This window comes from Clupea harengus, chromosome 13, assembly GCF_900700415.2.
Source record: "Clupea harengus chromosome 13, Ch_v2.0.2, whole genome shotgun sequence".
In the NCBI taxonomy this organism is placed as follows: domain Eukaryota; kingdom Metazoa; phylum Chordata; class Actinopteri; order Clupeiformes; family Clupeidae; genus Clupea; species Clupea harengus.
In genome coordinates, this window is record NC_045164.1 from 2,466,693 (window position 1) to 2,479,710 (window position 13,018).

General features: G+C 46.9%; 1 long non-coding RNA gene across 1 annotated transcript; it reads right to left on the reverse strand.

Annotated features, from left to right (window-relative positions):
- Positions 1-9,371: 9,371 nt before the first annotated feature.
- Positions 9,372-13,018, reverse strand: LOC116223229. The gene is made up of 3 exons (XR_004164983.2): positions 12,942-13,018; positions 11,572-11,631; positions 9,372-10,334 (listed from the first exon to the last, which is right to left on the reverse strand). It is a non-coding gene; the product is annotated as an uncharacterized LOC116223229 (long non-coding RNA).

A 13,018-nucleotide genomic window follows, 5' to 3' on the forward strand; every position in this document is an offset into this window, starting at 1 on the left:
ATCTCACAATATCTTCAAAGACGAGGCAGTCAAAACCAGCATATATTTACAAAGCAGTAAAATGAATTATACATCATCAACCATGCTACTGGAGGTTAATTATAACCGCAAGTTTGCTCAAATCCCTCTGGGATTGGACCCAGACATTTCCCTCGTAGAATCAAAAAGAAAGTTCTGATGTCTTTTGGGCCATCCTGTGATGTGTACCCCCCAGCCCCCCCCCCTTTCCCTGGTGAAGCAGTCACTTTGAAGATGAACTTCGTGGCCCTTTGTGGGTTGAAAAAGACACTGCGTGTTTCTTAAAGGAGGGTTAAGACACTACACTCTGGACCAGGGAGGAACGCAGCAGATAACCCCTCACATCCCCTGGAGCAGCTGATTGAAAATGCTAGGCACTGATGCACAGATTTCACTCTCAGTCTCATCAGAGTACTCTCCTGCTCCTCTGGAGACGTCGCTACACTGGGAGATGACTACAGACTGAAATTGAAAAGCTGCTTGGTTTGGGCAGCTAGAGGTCCACGACAGTCGTAATAAAAAAGGAAAAGCTGTGGTATCTTGCACACGTGTACATTATTATGTTATAACTAATGCTATGCAATAACCACAGAGCACTGTGAAATGTGTGTAGTATCTTGTGCTACATCCTGAGCTGTCAGAGAGCATTACTTCACTAAGGTACGTTGGATTTAGATGATTGGTGTTACACTCATTAGAAGATCTAGTGTTGCTGCATCCAGAAACCTAAAGATCCGGTAGTTTGGCAGCATCACAGCGCAACTGCCGAGAGGTGTTTACGTTTTACCAGCTGTAAATCCACAGACTGCTGTGTTTCATGAGCTCCTAGAGCCTCCATTGATTTACCGAGGGGGTAAAAGTGAGGGAAGTGTTTATCTTGTTTTGAAGTTCGGTGAGGAGCAGGTTGTGGTAATTGTGCTGCAGATGCACAGAGGTATTTCATGCGGATGTCTTTCAATTAACCTTCCAAGTAAGGCTTATTGTGTAGCTAACACGCTATATGTTGAGGTGTAGAAGACAAATTTAACAAAGCGTTTAACATCTTTCCATATAGACCCTGATAATGTATGTACATTTGTCTTTGAAAACAATTTCATGTCAATTGCTCTTCTTACCATTATTTCCAGAGACTACTGATTAAAAGACAGCATTTTCAGGTACTTTAAATAAAATGGAGCATACACAATTGAAACAAATGATACATGTAGGCCTAAATGATCAATTCACAGTATCACTTCTGTCCATCTAGCACTGTCATGCCATATTTAATTATGACCGCTGCTGCTCTGCATATAGTGTTTTTCGATGTGTCATATAGTGTTTTTCGATGTGTCATATAGTGGTTGTCAATGTGTCATATAGTGTTTTTCGATGTGTCATATAGTGTTTGTCGATGTGTCATATAGTGTTTGTCGATGTGTCATATAGTGTTTGTCGATGTGTCATATAGTGTTTGTCGATGTGTCATATAGTGTTTGTCGATGTGTCATATAGTGTTTGTCGATGTGTCATATAGTGTTTGTCAATGTGTCATATAGTGTTTGTCGATGTGTCATATAGTGTTTGTCGATGTGTCATATAGTGTTTGTCAATGTGTCATATAGTGTTTGTCGATGTGTCATATAGTGTTTGTCGATGTGTCATATAGTGTTTGTCAATGTGTCATATAGTGTTTGTCGATGTGTCATATAGTGTTTGTCGATGTGTCATATAGTGTTTGTCAATGTGTCATATAGTGTGTCATATAGTGTTTGTCAATGTGTCATATAGTGTTTGTCGATGTGTCATATAGTGTTTGTCGATGTGTCATATAGTGTTTGTCGATGTGTCATATAGTGTTTGTCGATGTGTCATATAGTGTTTGTCAAAGTTTTTCTTTCTTCCATTTCCCCCCCCACCGATTTGTGGTCGACGACATCATATTTCACCAGTCTACATACAACTTGGCATGATTGTAGCCCCACATGGCTGACACGGAATATATGGTTTGTGTCCCCAGGTGGGCGTGTCCCTTTGTGCAAATCCCCCTCAACTGGGGTAGGCTCAAAGCACTTTTTGAAAAATCTAGGGCTTTGCTAACCAATATCTTGTGGTAAAGGTTCAAAGTTTACAAAATTTGATATGCTGCATTACTAGCACATTTTTTTAGATGCATGTCAAATATGTCAATAGGAGGTGCTGCAAGCCCAAGACAACGTTTTGAAGTTTGGTATGTTTATATTTGGATGCATGCTGCAACTGACACAGTTCAATATCTCAGGAACCACTTCAGCTAGAATTTAGAAATGTGGTTTGCTTATACTTGGCTACATTTACTCACATTTCCTAGAGTTTCATTTGGCTTGCTCAACAAAACGGTTACCTATGGCCAATCAAAATCCAGCAGCTAGAACATGCTTGTGGAGAAATATGGCTTAACCATTACATCTTAAGGTCGGAGTACTTTTAAATTCTTGGGAGTAGAGGCCTTGTGTTTTGTCGGTTTTGTCAATACAGCAGCCTCGTTTGACACTTAGCAGTCCATATTTGTATCAGCATCCCCGTTACGTTTTTACCTATATTTGTGTAAATGCACCCTCTTCTATTTACATTATCCCTTATTAAATTATTATATTCGTTTTACAGTATCAATACAGTTTTTATTTCCTAGTTTCACTTAATCCTTGCTTATTCTCTCAGTTTATGCGGCGGTCATATCGTCTAGTTGATATTCCATGTGTAGAGTGTATGCACTATAAAGGTGTGAGCGACCGGCGCGGCCAGCCCACGATTAGGGATGTGGACTTTGGAGATGGTGGTCAAAAGAGTCGCCGGAGCAGTGGTTTACGTTTTCAATTCAACCATATTTATTTTCTTTCCAGGTTGTGGATTTTAGCAAAAGTATTAATAGCACAAAACAAAGTACTTCAGACAAAAACAAAGATTCAATATCCAAATGCAGCGTAACAGTGTTACCGTGACAGACAACTCCTCGCAGCAGGAAAGCTGTCCTTCTACCTCCACCCCCTGTTTCTGCTCCTCTGACCCAGGGAGACAACAGTGTCCTTGGGCTTTGGGCTGCCACGCTGGGCAATCTGGTCTTGCATGTCCTTCTTTGTGACAGTGATTACACACAACACGACTGGCAGGGCGTTCCCTGTGGAAAGTAGTCGGCCTATACGGCCTGTAGGGGCCTTTCTCATTCCCTCTACTCTGTTCTCTAAGTCTAGGCCCACCACCAAACCCATCTGACTTACCAGGGGCCGTGGCTTGGTAGCCAGTCGCAGCACGGAAGGGACCAGTATGTGGAAGCGTGAGAACCAGGAAGTGTGAGTATATGTATCTGAACCAGTTTATGGATGTTATTGCAATGCAAATGGTAAATGGATGAGATGGTGGGTACCCAGTATATATATCAGTATAATTGAGCAACAGCAGGTGTATGCAAATAATATGTATGCGTGCTGTATATCGCGGCAGACCAAACAATACACCAATTCGCGGTAAACACCCGACACCATTACAATCTCACATCGTGAAACAAACAAACACCACAAACCCACAAAACACCCCACAACTCTCTCAACAATGTTCAAGGTTCACATATTATGTGACCTGCAGGAAGACGTTGGGTAATTGTGGCTGCGTGCGTGTGTGTGAGAATGAATGGAGGCACCGTCTCTTACTCCCGCATTTCGCGGTAAAGTACATAAACAGTCCGGAATGTTCGTAACAGTGAGAAGGGAAATGTTCAGCTTCTCACATTTCCTTCCCCCTCTGATGTCTCACCACCAGGGTGGCGAGACAGAAAGTCAGCTACCACATTCTGCTTTCCGGCCCGATACTGGACCTGGAACCGGTAGGGCTGCAGGGCCAGGAACCATCTGGTTATCCGGGCATTAGAGTCCTTCATACGGCCGAGCCACTGAAGCGCTCTGTGGTCAGTCTCCAGCTTAAAGTCTCTGCCAAGCAGATAATATCTCAAAGTGTCCAAAGCCCACTTTATGGCTAAACACTCCAGTTCAACAGCTGCATATCTGGTCTCCCTGGGGAACAATTTGCGGCTAATAAAAGCCACCGGTCTCTGGTCAGCCCCTTCCCCTTGGAGTAGCACCGCGCCCAGACCAATGCCAGACGCATCCGTCTGCACTGTAAAGGGTTTGTCAAAGTCTGGGCTCTGCAACACTGGACCCTGACACAGGGCCCCCTTCAGGTCACTGAAGGCCCGCTCCTGTTCTGCACCCCACTGCAATCGACTAGACCCAGACTTCCGGGTCAAGTCCGAAAGAGGTGCAGCACGAGTGGAGAAGTCAGCCACGAACCTCCGGTACCAGCCTACCAGACCCAGGAAAGACCGCACGTCCTTTTGGGTTTGCGGCTGGGGACAATCCTGGATGGCTTGCACCTTCTCTTTCTGGGGCTTGATTAGACCCCAGCCCAGCACATAGCCAAGGTACCGGACCTCGGGTTTTGCAAAGTCACATTTTTTTGGATGGACTGTGAGTCCTGCCTTTTGGATGCGCTGCAGAATGTCAGCCAGATGACCCACATGATCCTCCCAGGTGGTGCTATAGATAACAATGTCATCAAGGTACGCTCCAGCATAGGACTCCGTGCCCTCAAGAACACGGTCCATTAGTCTCTGAAAGGTTGCCGGCGCCCCCTGTAGGCCAAACGGCATAACAAGGAAATGGAACAACCCTTGAGGTGTTCTAAAGGCAGTATAGGGCTGATCCTGCTCAGCAAGCGGCACCTGCCAATAACCTTTGCATAGGTCCAGGGTCGTTATGTAGCGTGCCTTACCCAGCCGTTCAATCAGGTCTTCCAGCCTGGGCATTGGGTATGCATCAAAGTGTGATTGTGCATTTACTTTGCGAAAGTCTATGCAAAATCGGATTTTGCCATCTTTTTTAGGTACTAGCACAACGGGATTACTCCACTCACTATGGGATCTTTCAATGACCCCCAGGGACAGCATCTCCTCCACCTCCTCCTTAAGTAGAGGCAGAAGACGCTCTGGGATTCGGTACATCCTTTGACGTACTGGTGTGCTATCTTTCAGCGGAATGAAGTGTTCCACTAGGGTGGTGACTCCAGGTGTCTCTCGACACAGACCTGGAGGAATGATGGCCTCCAGCTCTCTCTGCTGCTGTGGAGTAAGGTGTGCTAGGTCAAGAGGTGCAAGTGGTTGAGCAGTTGGAAAAAACTGCTCTGGAGTATCCTCTTCTTCTCCAACGGCTTGCACCATGAGCTGTAGACTGCTCTCGGGAACTCTCTCCCGCCACTCTTTAAGCAGGTTGATGTGGAAGACCCGCTTTGGTTTCTTCCGGCCAGGCATGTTGATCTCATAGGTGGCAGGCCCCACCTTCCGGGTAATGGTGTATGGCCCCTGCCACTGAGCGAGTAGCTTGTTCTCCGATGTAGGGAGGAGCAGAAGAACTTTCTGCCCCGGCTGAAGAGTTCTTTGTCTGGCCTTTTTGTCGTACCAGACCTTCTGGCGGTGTTGCACTTGCTCCAGGTTGCTCCGGACCAGCTCTGTCATCTCCTCCATCTTTTCCCGCATTTGCAGGACATGGGCAAGAATGCTGTGGGTCTCCGGTGCCTTTGGTCCCTCCCAGGCTTCTTTCAGCAGATCCAGGGGGCCTCGCACTGGTCTCCCATACAACAGTTCAAATGGAGAGAAACCGGTAGATGCCTGGGGCACCTCACGATATGCGAACAGCAAGTATGGCAGCCAGCGGTCCCAATCTTTTCCATTGGCTGACACGTACTTCCGTAGCATATTCTTTAGGGTTTGGTTGTAGCGTTCAACCAAGCCATCAGTTTGGGGGTGATAGGGTGTGGTCCGTATCCCCTTAATCCCAAGTAAGCTATAGACCTGCTTGAGCTTCTTGGACAAAAAGGCTGTTCCCTGATCTGTGATGATCTCTTGGGGTATCCCTACCCTAGAGAACAGCTGAAGGATGGCTTGTGCTATGGTGGTGGCAGTTACTTTGCGGAGTGGGAAAGCTTCTGGATAGCGGGTAGCATAATCGCAAACTACTAGAATGTAGCGGTGCCCTCTCGGTGTTCTCTCTAGAGGCCCAACAATGTCCATCCCTATCCTTGTAAAGGGAACCTCAATAATGGGAAGTGGCTGGAGAGGAAATGGGCTAGTTTTCTGCTTGCTAGTGATCTGACAAATACTGCAAGCCTTGCAGTAGCCCTGAATGTCTCTGTACATTCCTGGCCAATAAAACCTAGCCGCAATTCTCTCAAAGGTTTTGGTCGTACTGAGATGACCCGACCATGGGATACTATGGCCCAAGGACAGAGCTCTCTCTCTCAGCCCTTTGGGTACCACTAGCTGCTCTGCTAGATCTCCCTCTGGCTGGTGATACAACACACCTCCATGCAACACAAAGCTTTCTCCATTGAGCGATGCTGACACGCCAGTAGGCACACCATCTTTACTGCTAACTTTACTACAGGCCTCCTGCAAAGTTGGGTCTTGGCTCTGTAGCTGCTTTATATCCAGGGTCATGTCTTCCCAAGCTTCACCCTCTATCTGAGTGCTCTCGCCATCTTGCTGCTTCTTAAGAGTCCCCACTAACTTCTCTCTCCGTCTCTGCCTAAGGCTTTTCTTAGCTTTTAGCTTTTCAGCTACCTCAAAGCTATCAAAAAATGGCATCTCTCTGAGCTCACTGAGCTCTTGTGGCTCGTCTGCTTGGACTTTTGCCTGTGACCTAGTAGTCACCATGTTAACAGGCTTATAGGCCTGCACCAACTCAGGCAAGATCAGTATATCCTGTCCAAGGACTACTGGATGGCTGAGACCCTCCACTACACCTACAGTAAGGCGGTAAGTCTGTCTCTGCACCTCTATGTACACCTTGGCTACAGGATACACATGCTCATCGCCATTTACACAAATGACTGTCAGGCTCCCGCCAGTGACATACCCATTTCGATCCACTAGATGGGGCTGGACTAAAGTTTGGGAACTACCTGTGTCAATCAGGGCACTAGTTCCTTTCCCACCCACTAGCACTGGGACAGTCTGCAACCTACCCATAACCCCCTGTTTCTGCTCCTCTGACCCAGGGAGACAACAGTGTCCTTGGGCTTTGGGCTGCCACGCTGGGCAATCTGGTCTTGCATGTCCTTCTTTGTGACAGTGATTACACACAACACGACTGGCAGGGCGTTCCCTGTGGAAAGTAGTCGGCCTATACGGCCTGTAGGGGCCTTTCTCATTCCCTCTACTCTGTTCTCTAAGTCTAGGCCCACCACCAAACCCATCTGACTTACCAGGGGCCGTGGCTTGGTAGCCAGTCGCAGCACGGAAGATCTTCGGGCCTCTGCGGGCCGAAAGGAAGTTCTCCACCAGTACTGCGGCCTGCTGGCCAGTCTGGGGTTTGTGCTCTTTCACCCACACCCTGACTTCCGGTGACAAGGTGCGGAAAATTTTTTCCAGGATGATGTCTTCGGCTACCTCTTCGACCGTCTTCTGCTCCGGTCTAATCCATTTACGGAACAAGTCTTTCAAACGCTGGTAGAGTTCTTTGGGAGACTCTCCCGTCCGGACATCTGGCTCACGAAACCTTCTCCTGTAGACTTCCTCATTGATTTCGTACTTCTCCAGGATCGCCTCCCTCACTCTGGCATAATCCATACTGTCGTTTATGTCCATGGCGACATAAGCACTGCGGGCTTTGCCACTGAGGTGCGGCACTACATACACCGCCCAATCTTCCCTGGGCCAGCGATAGGCCCTGGCAAGTCGTTCAAAGGTGGTGAGGTACTGCTCAATATCCTCACCTTCCACATACCTAGGAACAGCTTTACGTGACCATGCCACTGGAGCTGCGCCATCTCTATTCAGGTGTGCATTACCTGGCGGTTGGGGCTGATGCTGCAGTGGTGGCGGCTGATCTGGCTGTGGCTGCGGCGGCTGTGGCTGTAGATCCTGCTGAGGCTGCAGTGGTGACTGTAGACCTTGCTGAGGCGGCGGAGATGCTTGACGTGGTGGCCGGTTTTGCTCAACGTCATCACGGAGCTGGTTTAGCTGGATCTGCACACTTCGCCATCTTTGCTCCTGCTTACTAGCATCCCGTTCCTGGGACTTCAGTGTCTTCTCCAGCAGGGTGTATAACCCGGCTATATCACCTGGTTTCTCATCATGCCTCCGCTCTACCGTGTCCAGTGTTCCACCTTCTGCCCCTTGTAGCACTTCCTCAGGGCCATCGCCCTCCTTCTCGTCACTCCGGCCTAGCCGTTGGTCCATCCTGTGCCACGTGCCACGAGCCTGTGTTCTACCTCGTCCACGCCTCGCACCTCTTCTTCCACCTCTTCTCTCCAGTTTCCTCTAGGGCGCCACAGAATCCCACTTCTGACACCAAATGTGACACTGAATGTTCAGCTTCTCACAAAAGGCATGTGCAATATTGGTCTCTATTATATTTGAATACAGATGCCAGAGTTGGACAAGGTGCAAGCTCATTGCCTGCATTGCTCTACCTCTAACACTATCTACCTCATGCAGATACCTCTTGCATCAGGCTTAGTGGATATGTAATGGGACAATTCATGGACACATTACAGGATTATGTCCTTTTCAAACTTTTCATGAAGTCACTTCATTCATTAAGTAATTTTTTATTTCAACTCGGTTAGAAACTATATCCAGTCAGCTTCTTCTATCAGCAGGACCACCAGTCATTGCACAAGTGAAATTTACACAGAAATACAGAGATAAAGACACCTGATGATACACAATGATAATGGCATAAAACACAGGCCAGCCAGGGAAACAACGGTTTGAATCTTTATTGATAGTTTTGTTTAGCAAAGCAAACATCAAAGTATGAAGGCATCGTTTAATTGATTCTCATTTAATGTACTGTATGGCACCATTCACAGGAACTAATCTTTTTTTTTTTGAGAGAAAGAAAAATAAAAGTTAATGTTTTTTTTTTTGCTAGTTAAAAAGAAAATAACAATCACCGCATCCACCACCAGAATTGATCAATGGCCCTCATCCAAAATGATATATTCAAACACCCCTGGTTTGAGATCATGTGTTGTTATGTGAAATAAGGCAGATTCTTGAGACAGTCTTGAGACAGTCAGGTGAAAAATATCGACAGAAAAAAGAGTAATTATGCAGAGTGGAGGATTAAAGTTTGAAAACAAATGCTGGCATGCACTAGGAACTACACCCTGAAAGAACTAATTTGTTAAAAGACGCATCTAAACGGAGCCGCCAAGCAGATGAGATGAATGTATTCCTCTTTAATAAGCTCTTGCAAAGTCACGGTGGCTTTGAAGATCAGCCGTGATCAATGCCCTTTCCAGAGATTTTTTTGAATTTTTTTTATCAGCGCGGTTTTTGAGGTGTTTCAAAGCAGACTACATCACACACGTGCGGCCCCTATCAGGGCCAGAGCTGAGCTGAGTGGAACTTAAGCTGCGATGGCGGAGCATCAGAAGTCAGATGAAAAACACTTGAAGAGAAATGATAAACAGTTAGTGCTGTCTGATGTGTACCTTTTCCATCTTTTCATCACTTGGTAAATAACTTGGTCTAAAAGCCCACTCACTTGGTTTCAAAGTCCACTCACACTTAGGAAACAAAGGTAGAACTAAAACTGGTATCAGCCTTACTAGGCCTTGTCAGCATCAACTGTAGTGTTACTTAATGAGCACAATTCATGACGTATAAGCCTAACATTTGTCAGTTATATTTAAACAATTACTAATCTTGCTCTATTCACTTGTGTTGGCCTCTTAGTATGTGGGCTTGTCAAGTGTGTGGAGGAAAAGTGGCATGGATATAGTCTTCCTCTCAAGCTCTCCTGTGGCAGACTATGAAACCATAGAATTCCAGCACTAGGATGCCCCAATGGATTATGGGAGTATTCAAGCAGCATCTCAGTGAGGTATGACCAGTAAACCCCGCCCACCCGCACCTCAATATCTCTGATATGTTCATTTATACAGTTGTTCAGGAAATACGTTACATATAGGTATATCTCATAGTTATTTCATTTCATTTCATCATGATAGAGAGCAACAAGGGTTGAATAGAATAGGAAACTAGTGATTTAGAAGCATGGTCCTGGGCCTTAATCAGTGTGATACACAGTTGGTGTGGTGTGAGTGTGTGTGTGTGTGTGTGTGTGTGTGTGTGTGTGTGTGTGTGTGTGTGTGTGTGTGTGTGTGTGTGTGTGTGTGTGTGTGTGTGTGTGTGTGTGTGTGTGTGTGTGTGTGCCTTCACACAGTTTGCCGGCCATCCATCTGAGGCTGATTGTCTTCCAATTCCTTCCTCGGCTCCTTCTTCTGCTCTGTGGCATCGTCTGGAAACAGGGACAGCACAACAGCCATCAGATAACAAACAAACACACACACACACACACACACACACACACACACACACACACACACACACACACACACACAATACATCTGTGCTGGTACATGTGGTAATTCACCACAGAGTACCTAACCTGAAGACATTGAATTTAACGCAGTAAGTCTCCATTTCTAAAAAGCCCATTCAGTGGATATTTGAGTCGACGCACAGTTGGATAGATACTCAACCAGCTGGGCCCGTAACATGCTCTCTACAAATCACTCCAGTCGTCTCCATGACACTCGTCTCTAATGATGTGCGATAAATACCAAGTGGTAAAAACAGATGAGCAAATGTTAGGACCCCAGTGCTCCGCCGTACTGATGAGGTGATGACAGCAAGCTGTTTACCGACTGGCAAGTGGAATACACAAGACAGAAAACAGACCTGGTTCAGTGATCCGTGTTTTTTGCACAGCCTTCGTCTACAGGTCTGATAACGAGGAGGCTTATAAATGATGTATGTGCTGTGTTTTTTTCAGTCGTTCAAGTCGGTTCAGTTTAAGTTATACACTTCTGGTTCATTTCTGTGGTCTGTCTAAATAATCTAGTTAAAGTGGCACACTGGATATCAACCCTCTTAAATGTAAAATGTAAAATGTGATATTAGGAGCCTGGAAATGGCAAAATTTGCAGAGGCCTTTTCAAAACTGATTTATCGGCTTCTATCCTTCAGTAGCAATATGTGTCACGTCCATGTGCATTTGCGTTTGACTGATTCAGTTTGCGTATATTGGTGTGGTGGGGTACTTTATCACACATATCTTAATGCCTGCTGGCATATTCATACTGAGGCAGTTAAAAGTACAACGCGCCACAAACAGAGGAGTGAGAAGATGCCAGGTGTCCTCCAGCCAGAGAGAGAAAGAACACAGCGATCTCGGTCAGAAGAGATAAACAAGGGACAGAAAGTACTTTTAGAGAAAATGAAATGGAGAAAGTGTGTGTGTGTGTTTCTGTCTGTCTCTCTGTGTGTGTGTGTCTGTGTCTGTCTGTCTGTCTGTCTGTCTGTCTGTCTGTCTGTCTGTCTGTCTGTCTGTCTGTCTGTCTGTCTCTCTGTGTGTGCGTGTGTGTGTGTGTCTGTCTCTCTGTGTGTGTCTGTGTGTGTGTGAATGTGTGAGTGTGTGTGTGTGTGTGTGTGTGTGTGTGTGTGTATGAGAGAGAATCTATTTCCTCTCTTACCTTTGGACTGATTGCTGTCTGTTTGAGTTAATTCGGGTTCTTGCGAGTCCTCGCCCTGAGCTTTCATTTCAATTAGATGGAAGGGGAGCAGAGAGGAAGGAGGGAAAGAGGAGAGGACAAAGTGAGAAAGACTGCAGATGTGGCAGGAGTTAAAGAATTACACAAGCTGTGAGAAAAAGCCTGGGCGTCACTCTCGGGCAGCTCTCAGACTTTGACTGTGTGTGTGTGTGTGTGTATGTGTGTGTGTGTGAGTGAGTGTGAGTCTATGTGTGTGTGTGTGTGTCTATGTGTGTCTGAGGGTCCACTGCTGCGCACACAGTGCCTGGATCACTGAGAACTCTGAGAGCTCAGGACTGAGGATATCTACAGACTCTATATTCAGACTTTCGACTCCAAACTCTGATGAATCCTCTGCACTGGTGCAGGACTGTGGGCCATCTCACTCTCTGTGCTCTGCTGCATCTGCACTGAAAGCACATGCCTTTGGACATCACTCAACACCTACTGTCTATCATCAGTGTGGAATGGCACGCGACATGGCAGGACATGAGCGCTGCTCCGAGCTCTATAGTTTAATGCAGATCTTGGAATGGGAAAGCACCTCCCCCAGCCTAAGCCTAGTGACCCTGTGTGGCCCTGTGTATGGTGTGGCCGTGGAGATGTCAGTGCCCCGGGTGAGTGGGTGAGGTAAGGGCATGAGCAGCAGCAGCAGCAGCAGCAGCAGGAGCAGTACCAGTAGCGGTGCTCTTGGCCAGAGCCCTGCTCTCAACAGCTCCTCAGACTGGAGCACAGAGCCAGGGGTGTTAGCATAGAACACAGCTGTCTGCCCCATGATTCCTGGCAGCCTACTACGGCACAAACCAGCCCCGCCGGGGATGACGGGCAGATGAGGGGGAGGAGGAGGAGGAGGAGGAGGAGGAGGAGGAGGAGGAGGAGGAGAAGGGGAAGGAAAAGGAGAGTGCAGGTGGAAAAGGAAAGGAAAGTCGGCAATCCGCTGAAATAAAAAAAATCAATCCAGACGCTCACCAGACTAAAAACTAGCGTAGAAGGGTGGATAATTCGACGGCTTTCTCCAAAGGGTGGCAGGCAGCTCGCGGGATTGCTACAAATTGAGGAGGAGGAGACACCCATTCTTTGATATCAAATTTAGAGGCAGGATCTCTGCTTGCCTTTTGACACAATGAACAATAAGACGTCCGGAGAACAGCACCCGCTTCTAGCGCGCAAATGAATGAGACCTCTCAGACCGAGACTGATTGTGCAGCGTGCGTGTACGAGCACCGGAGGCCTTGTTTGTGGAGGACAGAGCCTACAACGATGCCTCTCTAATATCTGTCTAATACCAGGGCATGCTGGGTCTGTGCTTTTACCTTCAGTGGTGCTGGTGTCGCTGTCCTTGGATGCTGAGGGTTCACCTTGCTCTCCATCTAGAAGAACACATAAGGCA